Genomic DNA, 22,380 nt, shown 5'->3' on the forward strand with positions numbered 1-22,380 from the left:
ACATCATTGCAATCATGCTCTTTATTCAAAGATCTATCGTGAATCACTTCATCACAATTTTCAGATTCACGGATTTCAAGCAAAACTTCATAAAGATAATCTAGTGCACTCAACTCACTAGCGATTGGTTCGACATAATTGGATCTCTTCAAAATATTAGCAAGTGGATGAGGATCCATAAGTTTTGGTTCTTATTTGCAATAAACACACAATTATACCAAGCAAACGAGCAAACAATCCAAGTGAGGCATAAGGGCAAACGAAAAATACGAACGAAAGAGAGGCGAAGAAAAGGCGAATCTTTTCGAAAATCGTTTTAGAAGTGGGGGAGAGGAAAACGAGAGGCGAATGGCGAATAATGTAATGCGAGGGAGAAGAGTTTATGATGGGTACTTGGTATGTCTTGACTTGGCGTAGATCTCCCCGACAACGGTGCCAGAAATCCTTCTTGCTACCTCTTGAGCATGCGTTGGTTTTCCCTTGAAGAGGAAAGGGTGATGCAGCAAAGTAGCGTAAGTATTTCCCTCAGTTTTGAGAAACAAGGTATCAATCCAGTAGGAGACAAGGCACAAGTCACCTAGTACCTGCACAAACAATCAAGAACCTTGCAACCAACGTGATAAAGGGGTTGTCAAGCCCTTCACAGTCACTCGCAAAAGTGAGATCTAATAAAGATAGTAAAGTAAATATTTTTGGTATTTTTTGTTGTATAAATTGCAAAGTGAAGATTGCAAAATAGTAAACGAGATGCGATGTAAATAAAAGAGATGCAATATAATAAGAAAGAGACCCGGAGGCCATAGGTTTCACTAGTGGCTTCTCTCAAGATAGCATGTATTACGGTGGGTGAACAAATTACTGCCGAGTAATTGATAGAAAAGCGCATAGTTATGAAGATATCTAAGGCAATGATCATGAATATAGGCATCACGTCCGCGTCAAGTAGATCGAAATGATTCTGCATCTACTACTATTACTCCACACATCGACCGCTATCCAACATGCATCTAGAGTATTAAGTTCATAAGAACAGAGTAACACATTAAGCAAGATGACATGATGTAGAGGGATAAACTCACCCATTTTTTTATCCTCGATGGCAACAATACAATACGTGCCTTGATGCCCCTACTGTCACTGGAAAAGTACACCGCAAGATTGAACCCAAAGCTAAGCACTTCTCCCATTGCAAGAAAGATCAATCTAGTAGGCCAAACTAAACTGATAATTCAAAGAGACTTGCAAAGATATCAAAGCATGCATATAAAAATTCAGAGAAGAACCAAATAATATTCATAGATAATCTTGTTCATAAACCCACAATTCATCGGATCTCGGCAAACACACCGCAAAAGAGTATTACATCGAATAGATCTCCAAGAACATCGAGGAGAACTTTGTATTGAGAATCAAAGAGAGAGAAGAAGCCATCTAGCTAATAACTATGGACCCGAAGGTCTGCAGTAAACTACTCACGCTTCATCGAAGAGGCAATGGCGTTGATGTAGAATCCCTCTATGATTGATTCCCCCTCCGGCAGTTCGCCGGAAAAGGCCCCAAGATGGGATCTCACGGGTAGAGAAGGTTGCGGCAGTGGAAAAGTGGTTTCATGGCTCTCTGTGATGTTTCTAGGGTATAAGAGTATATATAGGCGAAAGAGGTACGTCGGTGGAGCTACGAGGGGCCCACGAGGGTGGGGGGCGCCCCCTCCTACCTCGTGGCTGCCTCATGGAGTTCCAGACTTTGACTCCAAGTCTTCCGGATTGCTTTCGGTCCAAGAAAGATCATCATGAAGGTTTCATTCTGTTTGGACTCTGTTTGGTATTCCTTTTCTGCGAAACTCTAAAATAGGCAAAAAAAACAGAAACTGGCACCGGACCTCCGGTTAATAGGTTAGTCCCGAAAATAATATAAAAGAGCATATTAAAGGCCATTAAACATCCAAAACAGATAATATAATAGCATGGAACAATAAAAAATTATAGATACGTTGGAGACGTATCACTACGTTACTGAACCCCGATCGATCCCTTGATGTTAACTGAACCCGATCAAGTGATTCCTTCACTACTGCTGCTAACTGAAGCCGATCGAACCTGCTGCTTCTTGATGAATAGTGAACATGGGGGTTGGTTGAACGAGTCGAGATGTACGTGTTTGGGGTTGGATGAACAGTTCCCGGTGGGGGTTGGATGAACAGGATCCCGTGGTAGTAGTAGGCTGTTGCCGCTGGATGAACAGGACCCCGACCGAGGAGGCCGGTGGAGGGTGGATGAAGAGGCCCCCATGGTGGTTCCATGAATAGTAGGAGGTGTACGGTTGATGAACAGGACCCCGTGGAGGGCCGATTGAACAGTAGTCGGTGGAGCTAGATGAACAGGACCCCGTGGACGAACAGTAGCTGGTGGAGGCTGGAGGAAGTCGATGGTGGATGAACAATAGCAGGTGGAGGCTAGAGAGAGGTAGTAGACGGTGGATGATCAGGACCCCGTTTCGACCGTAGGCGCTCCAACACAACTCCGTTTCCTCTGTTTTGAGGTACGCCACACCCCTCCTGATCAACAGGACCCTGTTTCGACCGTAGGCGCTCCAACACAAGTCCGTTTCCTTCGTCTTGCGGTACGCCAGACCCTTCCCGATGAACATGACCTTGTTTTGACCGTACATGGTCGAACACAAGTCTGTTTCCTCCGTTTTGCGGTACACCAGCATTCCCGATGAACAGGATCCCGTTTCGACCGTACGTGGTCGAACAGAAGGCCTGTTTCCTCTGTTCTGCGGTACGCCAGACCTCATTTCGGTTGTTCTGTCCAAGCCGGTTGGCTCCCGATGAACACGGCGTATTCCCTTGCGTCCTAATGAACACGACACATTCCATTGCCTCCCCATGAACACGCCGCAGTTTCTCCATTCCGACCCAGCCGATTGGCTTCCGATCAACAGGACGCCGTTGCTGCTGTCTGTTGCCTCTCCATGTACACGAGCCCTGGCCGTACGTATGCGTGAGTACACGTTCGAGATCCCGCCCGTATGTACGTACGTGGCCATATTTTTTGGCATCTGCCTGTACGTATGTGTACACGGTTTTGACCGGACTGCCTGAACTGCTACTGCTCCTTACTTGGCCACGATTCATCGTGGCTGACAGACCGATCAACCGTATGTACATAGATAATGCTACGTACGCTTCGATCGGGTGGGTCCCAGCTGTCAGGGAGGATAAGGACGCACTTCCTTGCGTGCGAAGATATAGCTGGTGGGTTCCAGCTGTCAGGGGGAAGGATCATTTTTTGCCCGTAATAAGGACGCACTTATTTGTGTGCGAAGATGTAGCTGGTGGGTTCCAACATTAGGGGGAGAAAACATTATTTCTAGGGTAAAAAGGATGCAGTTGCATGCATGCGTCCATGGGCGTGGTGCGTCCCCACTGTCAGCCTCTCCACGTACAGTCATCTTCCGATGACTCTCATTTGTTGACCACATTGACCACACCGTGCAGAGCGCACCAAGCCGGTGGACGACGACGAGGCCCCAGACTGGGATGCCCCAGAGATGGGGAAGATGTGGTAGTAGAGTCGCAGACGGAGAGGAGTGGGAAACTTGACTGGTTTGGGTGCGGGGTGGGCCTACACTCGGCAAAGAATAATAGGAGGTGCGGAGGAGTGGAGGGATGGCATGGCCGTTGGTGGGGTAGCGTTTCGCTGCGAGGCACGCAAAACAGCGCCACTAGACACCGGAGGCTGGAGCAGGTAGTCCTGACAGCAATGGGGGAAGAAGACGAGAGATTGAAGAAGAATGCCGACCGTTGGATGTAAATCAACCACCTTGCTTAGGCTTTGACCTTTGTATTTTTATTTTTTGCGGAAGTGCTTAGGCTTCGACCTACTGGCCCACATGTCAGCCAGTCCATTTGGTTTTTTAGTCCATTTGGTGGGCTGAGTGAAACAATGATGTAGCGTCTATGCAATCCATTTATATATTATGGTGGAATTTAAAGCCCATTTGCATTTTTCTCGAAATCCGTGGACTTGCTGGGCTAGGTGAAAATACCATGTTGGGCTGGACGAAGAAATGTTATAAAAACATAAACACATGATTGCACGTCTATTACTGCATTGGTCAGTAAAATCTTTGCAAGCTTATGTAGGCAATCACCAGGAGTTAACTTGCCAAGTTATATATAAACAATTATTATTATTATTATTATTATTATTATTATTATTATTTTGTAAGAACTTTCGATTTACGAAATAAAACATCATTTTAATTTGATGAGTTAATAGGACATGGGGTATTATTATTTTTTAGGCTAGACGTGGGGCAGTTGAGTTGGTTCTAGAGAAAAGTACTGGGAGAAAACTCAGATTACATTGAAAGTGGGAGAAAATTTAGATATAGGATTAATGAAAACGAAAAATAAAGGAAGTAGGAAGGTCTATGAAATTGTTGGACGAACGATAGGTTTAACGGAATCTTATGTTGTTTCTATTATATATATGTAATAAAATAAGATATAAATATAAATATATATACATATATACTATTATAGAAGGGAAAACATAGGTTCTGTTTTGCTTTTTTTATAGAAAAATAGAACTGAGCTGTGCGTCGTCTTGAAAAAACAAACATAACTTGGGCTGTTGATGTTATAGACAAGCTAGGCTGGGAGGCCCAGAGGCCGCTTGATACCTGTTGGATCCAAAAAAAGTTGAAACATGTCGTGGGCTGCGCATGTTAAATAACAAAACCTAGTCCATGGACCTGGTGGCCCCGGGACTGTCAGCCTATCGACGAACAGTCGTCTCCCAATTCCTCTTGTTTTGCTGACCATGTTGGGAATGACAGACGGCGGCGCCGCGGTGAGAGCACCAAGGCGGAGGACAACGTCGAGACCTCGAACCAAACAAACCGAAGCGGGCGAAGACGCAGGTGGAAGGGAGTATGAGGGTTGACTTGTTCGGGTGCAGGGTGGGCCAGTGGAGCTGCCGCCACAAGACAATGTGTGGGAGTAGAGGGATGGCCTGGCCAACGCCATAGGCTATGATGGGTCACCAAGGTGTGCGTGACAACGCCGCCAGCCGCCGTATATGAAGAGGACGAAAGATTGAACAAAATAAAGAAATACAAATGGATAGGTGGTTGGTCCCAGATGTCTATGTATGAGACCTGCTTGGTCCACCTGAGAAGGGGAATATGTTGGGAGGAAGGAGATTCAAAGCATGACAACCCAGTGAAGTAGTTACATACATAAGCAAATAGCCACTAAAAAAAGCAAACAGGTTAATGGGTTCTTAGACGAAATATTTCAGACAATACAGATAATTACGACACATAGGCTAATGCATGAAACACTCGGATGATAAAGGTGCTTAAACAGATAAAGTACATCATCTAGACCTTCCTGACATGCTTGATCATGACACTGCGACTGTCCGTGTACTCGTCGGTTACGGGAAGCAGACACACCCTCATGTCCAAGATCCGCCTGTACATGTCATAGCATGCGTATGCGTCCTTGGCCGTGTAGGTTATGTAGGCTAGATTCAGAGGTACCTCCCACATGTTTAGGTCCTTGGTATCATTGTCTTCTTTCATGTCACTAGTACGCGTCGGTGCTATACAAATGGTTTTTAACCCCTTTCCGCGACGACATTTGGGACTGTCGCCAAGTGAGTGTGGGCGATAGGGTGTCCTTCCCACATGACCCAGAAACCGTCGGGGATATGGAGCAGTGATCCAGAGGCCTTCCAAAATGCAATCGTGTGCGATGCAGCACACACTAAATTATTTCAGACATGTGGTATCGGTGATTAAACGTTTTTAATGACGCAGTGAAACCATATGGTCTGTTGTAATGAACCGTTTGGGAAACAATATGTAAGGCACACGGGCCAACATATGAATTGTGTGCGATTTGTGCCCCATTGCACACGAGTTTTCTGCGTAACCCGTCTGCCATGCAAGACTCCATTGTAGACATTTGCCAACAATCACCGTCTACGATAATGTTCTATCACAAATGGTTCAGGAGCCCCTTCGCACACATACAAGTGCTGCAGACCGTTTGTGATTTGTTGGGTATCACCGACGGTTGCCGCAAGAGTGACGTGTGCTTTTCATTTGGGATCCCACACGTTTGCTGAAAAAATTACGACTGGGATTGTATTTTACATTGGGCACGGTTTACCCCGAGTTCTCGTGTGCGATAACGCAATATCACAAACGGTTCCGGAGACCCTACGCACACGTAGTAGCGCTGCAAATCGTTTGCGATCTGCTGTGTATCACCGACGGTTCCACTACGATTGACGTATGCTTTCCGATGTGGATTGCACACACTCATTTAGTTGAACTGTGTGCGGAGCAATTGCCAGGTTAAAACAAAAATATCCCATTTTGAATCGACATGCAAAAAGCAAATTCGCCACAATATTCAATTGAACAAATAAACAAAAATATCACATTTTGAATCGGCACGCAAAAGCAAATTCACCACAATATTCAATTGAACAAATAAACAAAAATATCCCATTTTGAATCGGCACGCAAAAAGAAAATTCACCATAATATTCAATTGAACAAATAGTGTCCACAAGAAGAACATTCATCAGATTTCGCAACAATTGCAATTGAACATATGGTAGCTAAATTCCAATGATTTGTCCACACATATATGCATTACATAATTAATCATAGTGTACGAAATATGAAGACCTCATCAGATGGAAAACAATGGATCCATGCATTATATGTTTAGCGGCTAACTCTTACTCAATGTTTCAGGAGAAGGCAAGCTGAAATCTTCATTATCACCAGTGGGATTGATGTAGTGATCCAGGAAGAAGTCGCTGATAAATCTCCCAACCATCAGCAATTCACCAGCCGGGAGCGGTTCAGGGGTCCTCGGTTTTAAGACGAGCTGCAGTATTTTTAAGATCATAATGTGCCATATGAGTGGAGTAGAAGATATTAATTAAGATAGACTTACTAGTACTAATTCACGAGGATCTTCACAACTATCAGGAAATTTGCAGATGGAGATCATGTGTGTGCAAACATAGTATCCACAAAGGTTGGTCCCTGCTTCTTGCTGAGGACACTGAATTTTTTGTAGAGAATTAGTCATGTATTTGTCCTGTTAGTAACAACCTAACAAGTGTTAGATGTATTATTTTTTCTTTGGACAAAATAGATAGAGGTTTATTTAGAAGCTTGAACATTTGACTAGCGTAAGGAAAGGTATTTACAGACTGTTGGATAAATTTTCCAAAAATAACGGATTTCGGTGTGTTACCGGAGAAACAATCTCGTGCCGCAGAGGTAGTTCCCTCTTGAATAGGTTCCCTGGTTTAGTTTTCCACAATGCGAGCACACTGCAAATGATGATGAATATTGACAACATCAATTATTGAACCAGATATGAATGCAAATTAATTTCAGCATCATAGAATTCAGTACCTATCCATGAATTGCTAAAGATGCATTAGATCCTGAGCGTTTGTTGACTCTCTGAGAGAATTAATGTAGTAAACTGTGTTATTGTTTGGAATAATGAATAACAATATCCAGTGATTGCTACATATTAAGAAAGCCATGAAGTTATGAATTATGTCAAAATCTGAAAGACAATAAGTGTATGCGCGGTTGTTTACTTGACTTACCGTTCATGATATGGCCACAAAAATGATTCTGCATGGGACATGTTTTCAAAGAGATGGACGACTGTGTTAATGGCCCAGTCCCGTAGGTCCTTACCATGTGTTTTTTTGACCATGTCCTTACCATGTATTGTTGTGCCATTTGCTAATTCAGGATCTATGAAATACACACTCTCCCTTTTTCTTCTCTGCGTGTTCAATCCCCTGAGATGAATAAAATGCAGTTAACTGTTCATCATTTACAGCCTTGTATGGAGAAGTTGAACAGAGTTTGTTAAGTACTTACAAAATCAGGCATCTAACAAGAGTGGCATCGAGCACGTTGAAGTTGAAGAAGAGATGTAAGTCCTCGAAACTCACATCGATGAAACCAGCATCGTGTCGGAAATGATCTCTGTTGTAGTGGACTAGCAAACCATGATGACCTGCTGACATTAGATCCATGCAATATTCACGTAACTCGCGGCAATTGGAGCTGCACTCATCAAAGTATTCGCCAACAAGAAATGGCTGGCCATGGATGTAATAGCGTGCTTGAAGTTTGTCTGCTTTACTTTTAGCAAGCAATAAACATACTTTTTCATCATCCATGGCGTCAGAAATAATATTACTCCCCGATTCGAACAAGCTGCTATTAATTTGGTTCTAGGCGATGAGTGCTTTAAGTAAGAGGCAATCGTTCTATTTCCTCTTCACTTTCCCGCCGCGCTTCCTCGTGGTCGTGGGTGTAGCCTTTTTGGCCACTTCCTTCTTGGTACTTGAAGCATTTCTGGCAGAACGTCTGGTTGCCTGCAAGGTAGACTGCCGAGCAGACTGTGAAGCTTGGACGGACTGCTTAGGAGACAGTTTATCTATGCCAGACCGCTAAGCTGGCGGTGCTGCTTTGACGGACTGCTGAGCTGTATGAGCAGAGGCATCAGACTGCTGACCATGCATTGAAGCTATGTCGGGTTTCTGCGCAGGTGGTGCCAACTTGTCAGTGTGCTGAGGAGGCCATGCCAACGCGTTGGTTTGTTGAGCAGGAAGTGCTGACGCATTGGTATGCGGATCACGCAATTGTGGACGGACAGACCGATGAGCAGTCGGTTCTGGACCTACAAACTGCTTAGCAGGCGGTTCGGAAGCATCAGACTGCTTAGCAATCTGTTCCACCAGGTTGGTGTCTTGAGCATGTGTTGCAGCTAGGTCTCCCCCCGCTGCTTCAGCGGCCGGCATCTGAACCGGTGGTGCATCTTCAACAGTTGTAGGCCTTGACACTGGCTACTTTGGGGTGGAGGATTACATGGCCTGTACGCCACAAAGTCGGGCCGGCTAATCACAGGTTGATGCATCAGCCCACGAGAGCTGCTGTGGCAAGGAGAGCGTCACCAGTTGAGGGGCGATAATGGTTTCTCTTGGCAGGGCTTCAGGGATCTCATCGATGAACTCTATTTCCTTTCGTGGCCACTAGATGTGATGTAACAGTGTTTCTCCCAAGGTCCTTTGCTCATCGAAGTCTCCTAGGACATTCTTTAGGGAAAATTCATTGAATCTTGGCTTTACTTCAGTCACGTAGCACTTCACACAGCCTGACTTCAATGGGACATTGTCCAAGAGGAGGCCATTTTCCAAGAAGGGTGGGCAAACCCAGGCTGTTGCACATTTTAATGTACCTTCATAATGTGTAAGCACACACTTCAGTCTGTCTTTCATTCCAGATAGATCAGATATCACATCATTTAGAACAAGATATTTAGAACAAGATGAACATTTTCTTGGCCCTAAAAATGCTAGAAAAATAAATAAAATCTAAAAATGCCAAAACAAATTTTCACCGTCTAAATAAAATATTTAGAACAAGATGAACATTTTCTTGGCCCTAAAATGCAATTTTGAAAAATGTGCAATTTTTCTAATTCAAATAAAATAGCAATAAACTCCGAATAAATTCAAATATTTGATTTTAATATTTTTCCTCCAATATTTCATTTATTTTGCAGAAGTCATATTATCTCCTCTCATATATTTTAATATGAAATATTTTTGGAGAGAAAAATAATTAAAACCAAAAAATATCCTCATTTTCAATATTTGATAGAATTCAAATATGAAAACAGTGAAACCCCCAACTCTCTCCGAGGGTCCTTGAGTTGCTTAGAATTTTGAGGATCACGAAACGAAATGCAGCAAAATATGATATGCATGAATGATCTATGTATAAGATTCCAAATTGGAAATTTGGGATGTTACATATCTACCCCCCTTAAGATGAATCTCGCCCTCGAGATTCGGGTTGGCTAGAAAATAGGTGTGGGTGGTCTTTGCGAAGATCATCCTCTCGTTCCCAGGTGGCTTCAACTTCGGTATGGTGGCTCCACTGAACTTTGCAAAACTTGATAACCTTGCTGCGGGTGACTCGGCTGGCAAATTCAAGAATCCTGACTGGCTTCTCCTCATAGGTCAGATCACTGTCCTACTGAATCGCCTCCAAGGACACCGTATCTCTTAGCGGTATATCGTCCATCTCAGCGTGAGACTTCTTCAACTGTGAAACATTAAACACATCATGAACTCCTGACAATCCTTTGGGTAATTCCAACTTATAAGCAACCTCTCCCATACGTTCCAAAACTCTGTATGGTCCCACAAAGCGTTGCGCTAGCTTTCCCTTAACTCCAAAGCGCTTAACTCCTCGGAGTGGTGATACTCGAAGATACACTCTGTCTCCGATTTCATAGGCTACCTCCTTGCGTTTGGAATCTGCATAACTCTTCTGTCAGGACTGAGCTACCTTCAGTCTATCTCTAATCAATTTAACCTTCTCTTCTGATTCCTTAATCAAATCTGGTCCGAACAACTGTCGGTCTCCAACTTCATCCCACAACAGTGGTGTCCTGCACATCCTTCCGTATAACGCTTCGAAAGGTGCCATCTTCAAACTGGCCTAGTAACTGTTGTTGTACGAGAACTCTGCGTAGGGCAAATTGTCATCCCAAGTTGATCCATAATCTAGCGCGCAGGCCCTCAACATATCCTCCAGAATCTGGTTGACTCTCTCGGTCTGTCCATCTGTCTACGGGTGGAATGCTGTACTGAACTCCAACCTCGTTCCAAAGTCTGGTGCAGTTGATGCCAAAACTTTGAGGTAAACTGTGTTCCTCTATCTGATACGATGGTCCTAGGAACTCCATGCAGACATACGATCCTGGTCATGTATATCTTGGCCAACTTCGCACTTGCATAGGTGGTTTTCACTGGGATAAAGTGAGCTACTTTGGTCAAGCGATCAACTACTACCCATATAGAATCATATCCTGATTTGGTCCTGGGCAATCCGGTGATAAAATCCATGCCAAGCTTTTCCCACTTCCATTCGGGTATCGGCATAGGTTGTAACAATCCGGCTGGCTTTTGATGTTCTGCCTTCACTCTCTGACATACATCACACACGACTACATACTCGGCAATATCCTTCTTCATACCAGCCCACCAGAAATGCTCCTTTAAATCCACATACATCTTGGTGTTTCTGGGGTGAATCGAGTATGGTGAGTCATGAGCCTCCTGAAGTATTAACTTCCTGATCTCTGTGTTATTGGGCACATAAACACGGTCCTCAAACCACAAGGTGTCGTGTTCATCCTCACGAAAACCTTTGGCCTTTCCTTTGCTCATTCTCTCTTTTATCTCGGCGATCTCTTTCATCCTTCTGAGATTCTCGAATCTTTCCTAACAATGTAGACTGAACCTCCAATCTTGCAACAAAACCTCTAGGGACAATCTCCAATCGAAGTTCCCTGAGATCCTCCGCCAACTCCTTTGGCAATCCTGCGCTTATGAGTGTGTTGGCATAACTCTTCCGGCTCAAAGCGTCTGCTACGACATTGGCCTTGCCTGGATGATAGTGAAGTTTCATGTCATAATCCTTTATAAGCTCCAACCATCTCCTCTGCCTAAGGTTCAGATCCTTCTGTGTGAAAATGTACTTCAAACTCTTTTGGTTACTGTATACATCGCAATGGTTTCCAATAAGATAATGTCTCCAAGTCTTCAACACATGCACTACGACAGCCATCTCCAAGTCATGTGTGGCATAATTTAACTCATGCGGTTTTAGTTGTCGCGAGGCATACGAAACAACTCTTCCGTCCTGCATCAGCACACTTCCAAGTCCTAGGCGAGAGGCATCGCAATACACTTGAAACTCCTTACGTATATCCGGCAGAATCAGCACTGGGGCTATAGTCAAACGTTTCTTTAACTCCTAAAAACTCGCCTCACATTCTTCTGTCCATTTAAATTTGGTATCCTTCTTCAATAACTCTGTCATTCACTTTGCAATTTTGGAAAAATTCTCGATGAATCTCCGATAGTATCCTGCGAGTCCAAGAAAACTGCGGATCTCGCTAACTGAAGTGGGTGCCAACCATTCAGTGACTGACTGAACCTTGGTGGGATCTACTGCTACACCTTCTCCTAATATAACATGTCCAAGGAATCCGACTTCCTTCAACCAAAACTCACATTTGCTGAACTTGCCATACAACTGGTGTTCCCTGAGTTTCTCGAGAACTAAACGCAAATGCTCCTTGTGCTCCTCTTTATTCTTCGAGTATACCATTATATCATCAATGAATACCACAACAGACTTATCCAAATATTCCATGAACACCTTGTTCATCATGCTCATGAAATAGGCAGGGGCGTTAGTCAGTCCAAATGACATGATCGTATACTCATATAACCCCTATCTTGTGGTAAATGCGGTTTTAGGTATATCCTTCTCCCGGATCTTCAGCTGGTGATATCCTGATCACAGATCGATCTTTGAAAACACCTTAGCTCCTTGCAACTGGTCAAACAAATCATTGATCATCGGCAGTGGGTATTTGTTCTTGATCGTCACCTCATTCAGTGCACGATAATCAACAACCATCCTTAGAGATTTATCCTTCTTCTCCACCAAAAGCACTGGGGCTCCCCATGGTGATGAACTCCGTCGGATGTAACCTTTCTCCAATAACTCCTTGATCTGCTTCTTAATCTCCTCCAGATCATTTGCGGGCATTCGGTAGGGTCTCTTTGATATTGGCCCGGCACCTGGAAATAGCTCTATCAAAAACTCGATGTCTCGATCCGGCGGCATGCCTGGTAACTCCTGTGGAAAAACGTCTGGGTAATCCTTCACTACAGGCACTTCCTCCCGAACAACTCCTGTGAGGGTATTTACTTGGCTACTCCTAGGCGCATCTCTAGATACATACTTGATCCTTTTTCCCTCCGGGGTGGTGAGACAAATTGATTTACTAACACACTCAATGCTTCCTCCATACTTTGACATTCAGTCCATGCCTAATATCACATCCAATCCTTGTGACTCCAAAATTATTAGGTCTGACGGGAAAACATGGCTACCAATGGTTAAGGGTATCTGGTCGCACCATCGACTAGCCATATACTCTGCTCCAGGTGAACTCACTAACAAAGGGGTCCTAAGTGTTTGGGTTGGTAGTTTAAACTTATCCACGAATCCCCTTGATATGTATGAATGCGATGCACCAGTATCAAAAAGAACAAGGGCAGTAAAAGACTTAACCAAAAACTTACCAATAACCGCGTCTGGCTGCTCTTCAACCTCCTCCATGTTAACATGGTTCACTTGTCCTTTGTTGAATGGATTGGGCTTCTTCCCAGCGCTCCCATTACTGTTTCCATTCTTCGCTTCAGGGCACTCCGTGGCATAGTGTCCAGTCTTCCCACACTTGAAGCAAGTAACGTGGCTTAGGTCTCTCTTGGCGGGTGTGGCTGGATTGGGGATGTTCTGATTGTTGCTTGCTCCATTCCCATTCCCATTCCTTGGGCCAGTATGATTATGGGTACTTCCTCCATTGTGGGTGTGGCCTCCATGGTTATGAACAAGTCCTCCCGAGTTCGGGGTTAGGCAAGGCTTCTGCTGAGCTCCTGAATTATACCTTCCTTGTCCATACTTCCTCTTACGGTTCTCAATCTGCTGCTGCTTCCCTTCAATCATAAGAGCCTTATCTACCAACTCCTGGTAGTTGTTGAATGTTGCCACCATCAACTGCATGCTCATCTCGTCGTTCAGCCCTTCCATAAACTTCTCCTGCTTCGCGACATCTGTGGCCACATCGTCAGGGGCATAGCGAGATAACTTGCTAAACTCATCCACGTACTGAGCCACAATACGGTTCCCATGGCGCAAGTTGCGAAACTCACGCTTCTTCATGCTCATAGCTCCTGTTGAGACATGGGCGGTGCGGAATGCTTGCTGAAACTGATCCCATATAACAATGGCTATAGGACAGGTGACTATGTAATTCTCCCACCATGAGGCTGGTGGTCCATCCAACTGATGTGCGGCAAAACACACCTTCTCAGCATCTGTACATCCTGTAGTGGTTAACTCCCTTCCAATCCTACGGATCCAATCATCTGCCACTATCGGCTCGGTGCTGCTGGAAAACACCGGCGAATGCAACCTCAGAAAGCGGGCTAAGTTGTCAACTGGTGGTGGTGGTGGGTTGTTGTTGTTGTTGCCTTGATTCTGAACTAACAACTGCATCAAGGTATTCTGCTGCTGGATCAACTGAGTGAGCTCCGGTGGGAAAGTAAATCCAGGGTCACGTCTCGGAGGCATCTGAGGGTTTAGAGGGAAGAGAATAGAATAGAATGAGGTCTAGTGAGAAAAACACTACCCATATGCACATGAGACAAACACAATCATATCACTCAATCAATCAAGCAAGGGCATACAATCGATCTAACTATCGTTACAAAAGTGCTCGGACTATACTATATACATGGTGGAATACTACTACTGATGTGGTGGTCTACTAGAAATATTGCTCGGTCGAAGACTCCATAATGTCTGCTCCAGCTTCTTCTTCATAGTCATCATCGCTATCGTCGGGGTCCGAGTCGGTGTCGTCGATGATGATGTAGTCCTCAGAACGAATCTCCTTGGGTTCTTAATCTTCTCCTCCTAGCGCGGGGTCTCCCATGAAAACTCCTAGCTTCCTTTCCAGATCATCATTCTTCTCCACTAGTAAGACGATTTCCTCCTCATAATCTTCGCGTGTAGCCTTGAGTTCTTCCTCCAGTTCCGTGATCCTTGTCATTACCTTCTTCAGATCTATCATGCCTGCGCACATCTGGTTCTCCTGGCGACGAATGTGCTAGTTTAGCTCCTGGATGAAAGCGGTGATTGATCTATCCTTCCTGGTGCTGATCATCTCCCATTGCTCATCTCGGCGCCCACAAATCTAGTAGATAGTATCCTTAAGATCCTTATGGTAAACTTCTCCAATGCGTCCCATGGTGATGTGAGCTGCCATGCTCTTTCCTAGACTCCAGGTTGGTGCATCAAAGGAGAACTCTATGGGTTTGGTGACTGGCGCGAATGTCCTTCCTGGAACTTGAACTTGAATCATCCATTGCTCCTCTTCTGGTAATGTGGCGTTGTAAGTCCCGGTGAAGCTTGGTATTCCAATGTTCAGGTACCTGGTGACTTCCTTCAAGTGTCGTCCAAAGGGTGTGTCTTCATCCGGTTATGCAAACTTGTTCCTTGCGTCCGCCATCCTAAAGAGTAGAAAATGGAGAGGAGTCAGAAATGAGAAGAGAGTAGTGATCTAGGGCTTTAGCTTAGTGGTCATGTCCTACACTCAGTGTGTGCTTTGATACCATCTTGTAGCGACCCGACCTCGAACGGTCAAGTCTCTGTGCTTCAGTGTCATCCCTGGATCGGTAATGCTGACACACACAGTACTCGAAGGATTTATAACAGAGTGGCAATCACACACTTATTACATCGAATGTCTCAAAAGAGAACTTATTACAATAAATATGGCTTAAGGCCATCTAATACGATAACAACGGAAGGCTTGGAAGATAAAGTGAGTCCATCAACTCCAACGGCATAGCTGAGCTGCACGGCAATGACCTAACGAACCTTACTCCTCGTCTGAAAAGTCTGCAACATAATACGTTGCAGCCCAAAACGGGTCAGCACATGGAATATGTTGGCAATGTAACATAGTAGAGCAAAACAGAATAATGCTATCACTATATGCATATTTGGCTGGTGGAAAGCTCTACGGTTAAAGTTTTGCGAAAAGCCAATTTTTCCCTACAACAAAGGAATAGATTTTATTTAACTATCATGGTAGTTGAAACATCATTGAGAAGGTTCCTCCAACTCAATCCCAAGTAAAAGTAATTATCAACCCACCAATATTAACTTAGAGTGATGAGATACATATGATAATCCAAGTACTAGATACTCAAGATGTCCATAATCGAGGACACGGCTAACCATGATTAGTTTATACACTCTGCAGAGGTTTGCGCACTTTTCCCCACAAGACTCGATCTCCTCCGTTGGATTTCTCGCACTACATTATGTTTGAGAAATGGATGACCGAGACACAGTTTTTCAGAAGCATTAACTCTCTACTCCGGATAGACTATACCACCTACAACCCAACTACCTGCTAGTCTACCTCTTCAAGAGCTTCACGCAACTTACTCAACTATGCTAGAGCCCATAATAGCTTGTGGCTGCACACGGAAGTTTCTAGCATGAAATATCTCAGTTCCCTTTGAGCCTGGGTGGCGGACCGTAGGATTATGACACGGGTACTCCGGGATATCCTAGGACAACACTGGATTCTCCAGGTGCCTGACAAACAATCCACCCAGATGTGTATTAAAGTTGCCAACTTAAGTTGAACCATTAATTATCAATCTCACATCTGTCATGGTTTCACTCAAACCCAATCCACGTCTATGAGCATAGCATAGCAATATAAGCAATACGAAGAAGTAACTCCCAAGGGCTTGATAATAACAGGGCAATAGGTTCTACCTCATCAACTACTTCCCAATCCCACATGTTAAGCACATACTACTCATGCAAAGTTTGAGGATTGGAGCTAATGCATAAAAACTGGGTATGAAAAGAGTATGCTCAGTGTGTTACTTGCCTTGCCGATGATCCGCAAAACCTAGAGACTCGTAGTAGCACGCTTCACACTCCGGGTGTTCTGTCACAAACAAACAATAGCATACATAAGCAATCAAGCAAATAAGCACGGGTAAAACTCAAATAAGAGATCTAACTAGAAAGTTCAACTTAAGAACTCCGGTTTGCAAAAAGAATCAAATCAAACGGAGCAATGAAACTCAAACTGCAAAAGAAACAAGATCCGATTACTAATCTGGACTAAGGTCAAATTTTACTGTATCAAAATCTTTTTCAAGTTGGTTAGACAGAAAGAGGGTTTCGAGACGAAGATCTAGGCGCTTGAATCGCCCGATTCCAATAAACGAGCGAAAAGATAAACTAAAACGAAAATCGGATCAGAAATCGCGATCAAAAATAATCGCGGAAAAATCTGAGAAAAAGAAAACTGACGAACAGGCTAACGAACGAACATTCGTTGTCTGCGGCTAACGAGTGAACACCGTTCGTTAAAACGAACATACGGACGAAAGTCCGCTAAAGAAACTAAACATAGAAAACCGGCGAACCAATCTAAAAAAACGAACCTAGGGTTTTCTAAAAAAACCAAACCTGTTTTAAAAATAAAACCGAAATGGCGGCAACGGCGACTTATACCTCCGGCAAGGTCCGGCGAGGCCGGGTGGCTCCGGCGAGGTCCGGCTGCGGCGGCGGGTGGCGCGGGGCGGCGACGGCAGGCGGCGGCGTGGTGCTAGGCGGCTGGGCAGCGACGGCAGCGGCGACGCGGCGCTAGGCGGCGGTGGCTGCAAGCGGCGGCACGGTGCTAGGTGGCGGGGCGGCGACGGCAGCGGCGGCGTGGTGCTAGGCGGCGGGGCGGGGTGGTTCAGGTGGTGGTGTGGGGGTGTGGGGGCGGTGTATATAAGGAGGGGGGCTAGCTTGGGGTGGGGGCAAGGCGGTGTGGGGAGGAGTCCCGGCCAGACTCGGCTTGCGGCGGCGGCGGTCTCCGCGTCGGGGACGAGGCGGACGGCTCGGCTGAGCTGGGCTGGCTGGCTGGGCTTCGGCCCAGTCGGCGAAGAGAAGTTTGTTTTAAATAATTTTGCCGAAACTTAAATAAATCCTAGAAAAATAAATAAAAATCTAAAAATGCCAAAACAATTTTTCACTGTCTAAATAAAATATTTAGAACAAGATGAACATTTTCGTGGCCCTAAAATGCAATTTTGAAAAACGTGCAATTTTTCTAATTCAAATAAAATAGCAATAAACTCCGAATAAATTCAAATATTGATTTTAATATTTTTCCTCCAATATTTCATTTATTTTGGAGAAGTCATATTATCTCCTCTCATATATTTTAATATGAAATATTTTCGGAGAGAAAAATAATTAAAACCAAAAAATCCTCGTTTCAATATTTGATAGAATTCAAATATGAAAACAGTGAAATCCCCAACTCTCTCCGAGGGTCCTTGAGTTGCTTAGAATTTCGAGGATCGCGAAACGAAATGCAGCAAAATATGATATGCATGAATGATCTATGTATAACATTCCAAATTGGAAATTTGGGATGTTACAACAATGCATTCTGCTTCATTTCACTCCTCGCTTTTTTCATGCCGAGCCTCTCTTCTTTGCTGAGTGTGAAAGCCCTCTTGTGCGGGGCATTAACACCTATACCCCTTGCACGACCAGGGGCTCTTTTGTTTCTAGAGCAATGGACAGAATGTCACATGGCCCTGAGTTCCTGTAAAACCTTCCAGGGATCTTGGAAGCGTCTGACATCACTTGATACAGTTCGGCATCACGTGAGTTTTCAAAGCAATAAGTTCCGTCATCACGCCTCTTTGCACGTGGCCGCAAGTAGCCTCTGGCGCGTTCGCCCCTGATTTCACTAAAGGCCGGATTCCCACCCCCCGCTACTGCTTCTTTGTCCTCTCGTTCCCATATCAGTTTCATGCCGTAGTATCCTGCCACACCCATACGGTGGGGGTGTATGTTCGCCTTCTGAAGTTTCGATTGCTTGAAACTCTTCTCAGCAAACTCTTTAGTTGCCCTGACCCTTTTGAATTCTGTCTAGTCTGCCTTTGTAATTTGGGGGTATGCGAGGATTGGGTCCTTGCCTTCACTCAAGTTCTTCTTGTACAACACGTGCTTCCAGTTTCTCCAAGCATCCCTAGCCTTCTTCAGTGCAGCGTGTTCCACCTGCATTCTCCACTGCTCTGGAACATTGAAGTGATCCATGATCTCCCGGACTATCCTTCCGTGTCAGCCTTCCAAAATCTCGGTATATTAATGTTGAGCCTTGCCTTGCCAACAAATCCACACACACTCCTGAACCTCGTGCGTGCTTTATCTGGTTTAGTTCGAGCCCAAGACTTTAAATCAATCTTGATTACTTCATATACACCTTTAGGCTGGTGTGTGGGCTTCCTTGGAGCGTTCCTCCGTGTCCTGACCAGAAGGGTAATTGCTGCAACTCTATCCCGTTCAAGATTACTTGATCCCTCACAATCTGCTGAAGACCTAGGGTTGTCCGAATTAGATGAAGATACATCGCCTGAAGCATGAGTGCTGTCGCTGCTACTCGGCATCTACAGAGAACACATGCGAAACTCAAGAAAGGAGGATAAGCATAAAACTAACAACTTGGTATCAAGATTTCTAAACATGCCATGCAATAATTTAGAAAATGTACGGCTAATTTGTTAAGTTTGTGTGACTGGGGCTCCCGCGATCTGTAAATAGGCAGTAACTTATTGGAACAAATACAACTTATATGTAGTAAGGAAGGTGGATAATGAACATATATACGCTCTCCGTTATTTTATAGTCAATTTGGGAACATACAGAATGAAATTGGAAGAGGGATTGCGAGGAAATATGCCTCACCGCGATGGAGAGCAGTAACTAACATGCTTCTTAATGCAAACCCGGCCGGACCACAGGAGAGGCGAGGGTTACTGCATCGATATGCTCGAGGGTGGCTGGCGAGCATATGAAGACGGCAAGGTGCAGGCCGCCATGTGTTGGGAATGGAAGTGGAGGTAGGCTTGACGCTGAAGAGTGGGCACACGGCCGGGGTGAGCACGGCGGCGCCGGAGAGGGTTCTGTTGTGGATCTGGGGGGAGCTGGCGATGGAGATTGGGTGGACTAGTTGAGTGAAACACGGGCGGACGGTGGGGGGGTGTTGGGGACTTCGGGTGTTGGCGGCCTAGGTGAAAAGGGTGAAAAATATCCTTGGTCGCCGCGCGCGCGGAAAGGCCTATGAAAACGGTTGCCTCTAAGCGCTCGTGTGCACAAACAGAATAATTTCATTTGAAATGAAGACGTACTAATTTGGAAATGAAGACGTGAGTTCATCGTTTCGCCATTAAAATTTTCCCATGTAAAGCAATCACAATTATACCACGTGTTTAATTTGCTGGCGCATTTCAGGTCTTGTGTGCTATATGTAAGACATATTTTGGCATTTACCGTGCATTTTGGCATATAAATCAATTCCTAGACGGACTGCATTTCCTGTCGAAAGGGATGAGGATTTCCGTTCGATATTGGAGCATCCAACGGTGCAGACGTACAATCCTTGGGGTTTGGGTTCTGGCCTATCAGAACGCATGACTCAGATTACGCGCGTAGCAAAGGGGGGGGGGCATCGGCCACGGTTTGGTAGGCACACGGCTTCCGTGTGTGAACCATGTGCTATTTGAAAACATTTTTTTTGGGAGGGGCTATTTGAAAACATTTACATGTGCTGTCAAAAGGGATGAGGATCCCCGTTCGATCAAGGAGAATCCAACGATGCAGACGTACGATCCGTGGGGTTTGGGTTCTGGCCAATCATAACGCACAACTTAGATCGCGCGCGTGGCAGGGGGGGGCATTGGCCATGGTTTAGTGGACACACGGCTTTCGTGAGTGAACCGTGTGCTCTATGAAAACATTTACATTACCTAACATCATATTTTTGTTCGAATGAAAACATGAGTTCATCGTTTCGCCTCCAATTTTTTTCCACGGTAAGAAACACGATTGTACCCTATGGTTTGATTTTCTGGTACATTTTACCAGGCGGCAGGCCTCGCTAGCAATCTCAAACTATTAATTTGCAAAAAAATAGATCTCGTTTGTATGTATATATATAGTCGCAACTACACGTGCGTGTTAGCAAGATCATTTGTGTGTCGCTTTGCGAGTTTTCATTCATTGTGTGAGAAATGGGAAAAAACTTCAAACAGTTTGGTCGAGGGTGTGGCCAGAGGCGTAGGCCTTGTTGGTATTTTTATTTCAGGAAATGCATATAGAGTCCGGAAAATAACGAAAATCATTGTGTCAGTGTCGCGTGCTCTCACGATCGCATGGAAAAAATTGGTAAAGTTTGGCACAAATTTTGGTGCTTGCACCTTCCATACGGGAACATCTCACAAGAAGGACCATAGTTTCCAAAAGGAGATGCGGCACTTCTGACTACAAATCGTCAGTTACTAGCTACATCGTTCCGGCCCATTTCAGGTCGTCTGCTATGTTTAAGTCATTCTTTGCACTTACCTTGCATTGCATTTTAGTGCATATATAATTAATTAAAGTAAAAAACCCTACTACAACTACATGTGGGTGTTTTCGTTAGGTTATATATACTTAGGCTACTCATAGTGGAGAGTGTCATATACTAGTATCATGCATATATATATATATATATATGATACTACCTTTAATTAATTATAGCGCATAGTATAATACATATAGTATAGTATCATAGATCATATTTATTGCCATGCATGACACACATTAGCATCACATTTAACATGATACAATATCTACCTATATGTTACTCTAACCCTCTCTCTATATATATTTAATTCTTTGCCACATCAGCATACTTGCTATTTCTGAGTGCATGACATCGTCGGCTATGATACCACCACTATGGCCAGCCTTATATAGTGGGGAGTATCATATAATATATATAGTATCATGCATATGATACTAGTGTATGATACTACGTATGTACCTTCATAGTGCATATATAGTATCATAGAGTAGTATATATCATAGATGACCGTATTTATGGCCATGCATGACACAAAGTAGTATAACATTTATTATATATATGTGTGTGTGTGTGTGTTACGGTATCTACCTATGTTACTGCTTCTTTGCCACATAATCATATTTGCTATTCCCGAGCGCATGATACCGGCTATGATACCCCCACTATGGCCACCCTAATAAGGCTGGTCATAATATGGGAGTATCGAGCGGTATGATGCATGCTAACTAGACTTTTTGGATGATGTGGCACACAGTTAAATGAGGAAAGAGAGGGTGTGGTATCATATCATGATACCATATCATATTAAATGTTGTACTACTTTGTGTCATGCATGGCAATTAATAAGGCAACCTAAGATACTAACTTATGATACTATGCATGCGCGCATTACGGAGGCATTACCGATCATATACTAGTATCATGCATATATACTCCCTCCTTTCCGGTTTATAGGCTTATCTCAAAATTTTAGTTTTTCCATTTTATAAGGCTCAATTTGGTTGTTCCCCATCATATATTTAGATCCCAAGGTGCATTAAATCATTTCATGCAAGTATTAAGAGAAAATTGACCAATGCATGTAGTTTATGCATGAGTGTATCGCAATTAATACATTGGAAACCATAATTTTTTGAGGAAAACAAAAGCATTAATTGGGTGTTTTTGCAAACTACAAAAAGTATTCCACCACTCACCATCTACCTTGGTTGGTG

This window comes from Triticum urartu, chromosome 1A (genome assembly GCF_056163025.1).
Source record: "Triticum urartu cultivar PI428250 chromosome 1A, HENAU_Tu73, whole genome shotgun sequence".
Taxonomy (NCBI): domain Eukaryota; kingdom Viridiplantae; phylum Streptophyta; class Magnoliopsida; order Poales; family Poaceae; genus Triticum; species Triticum urartu.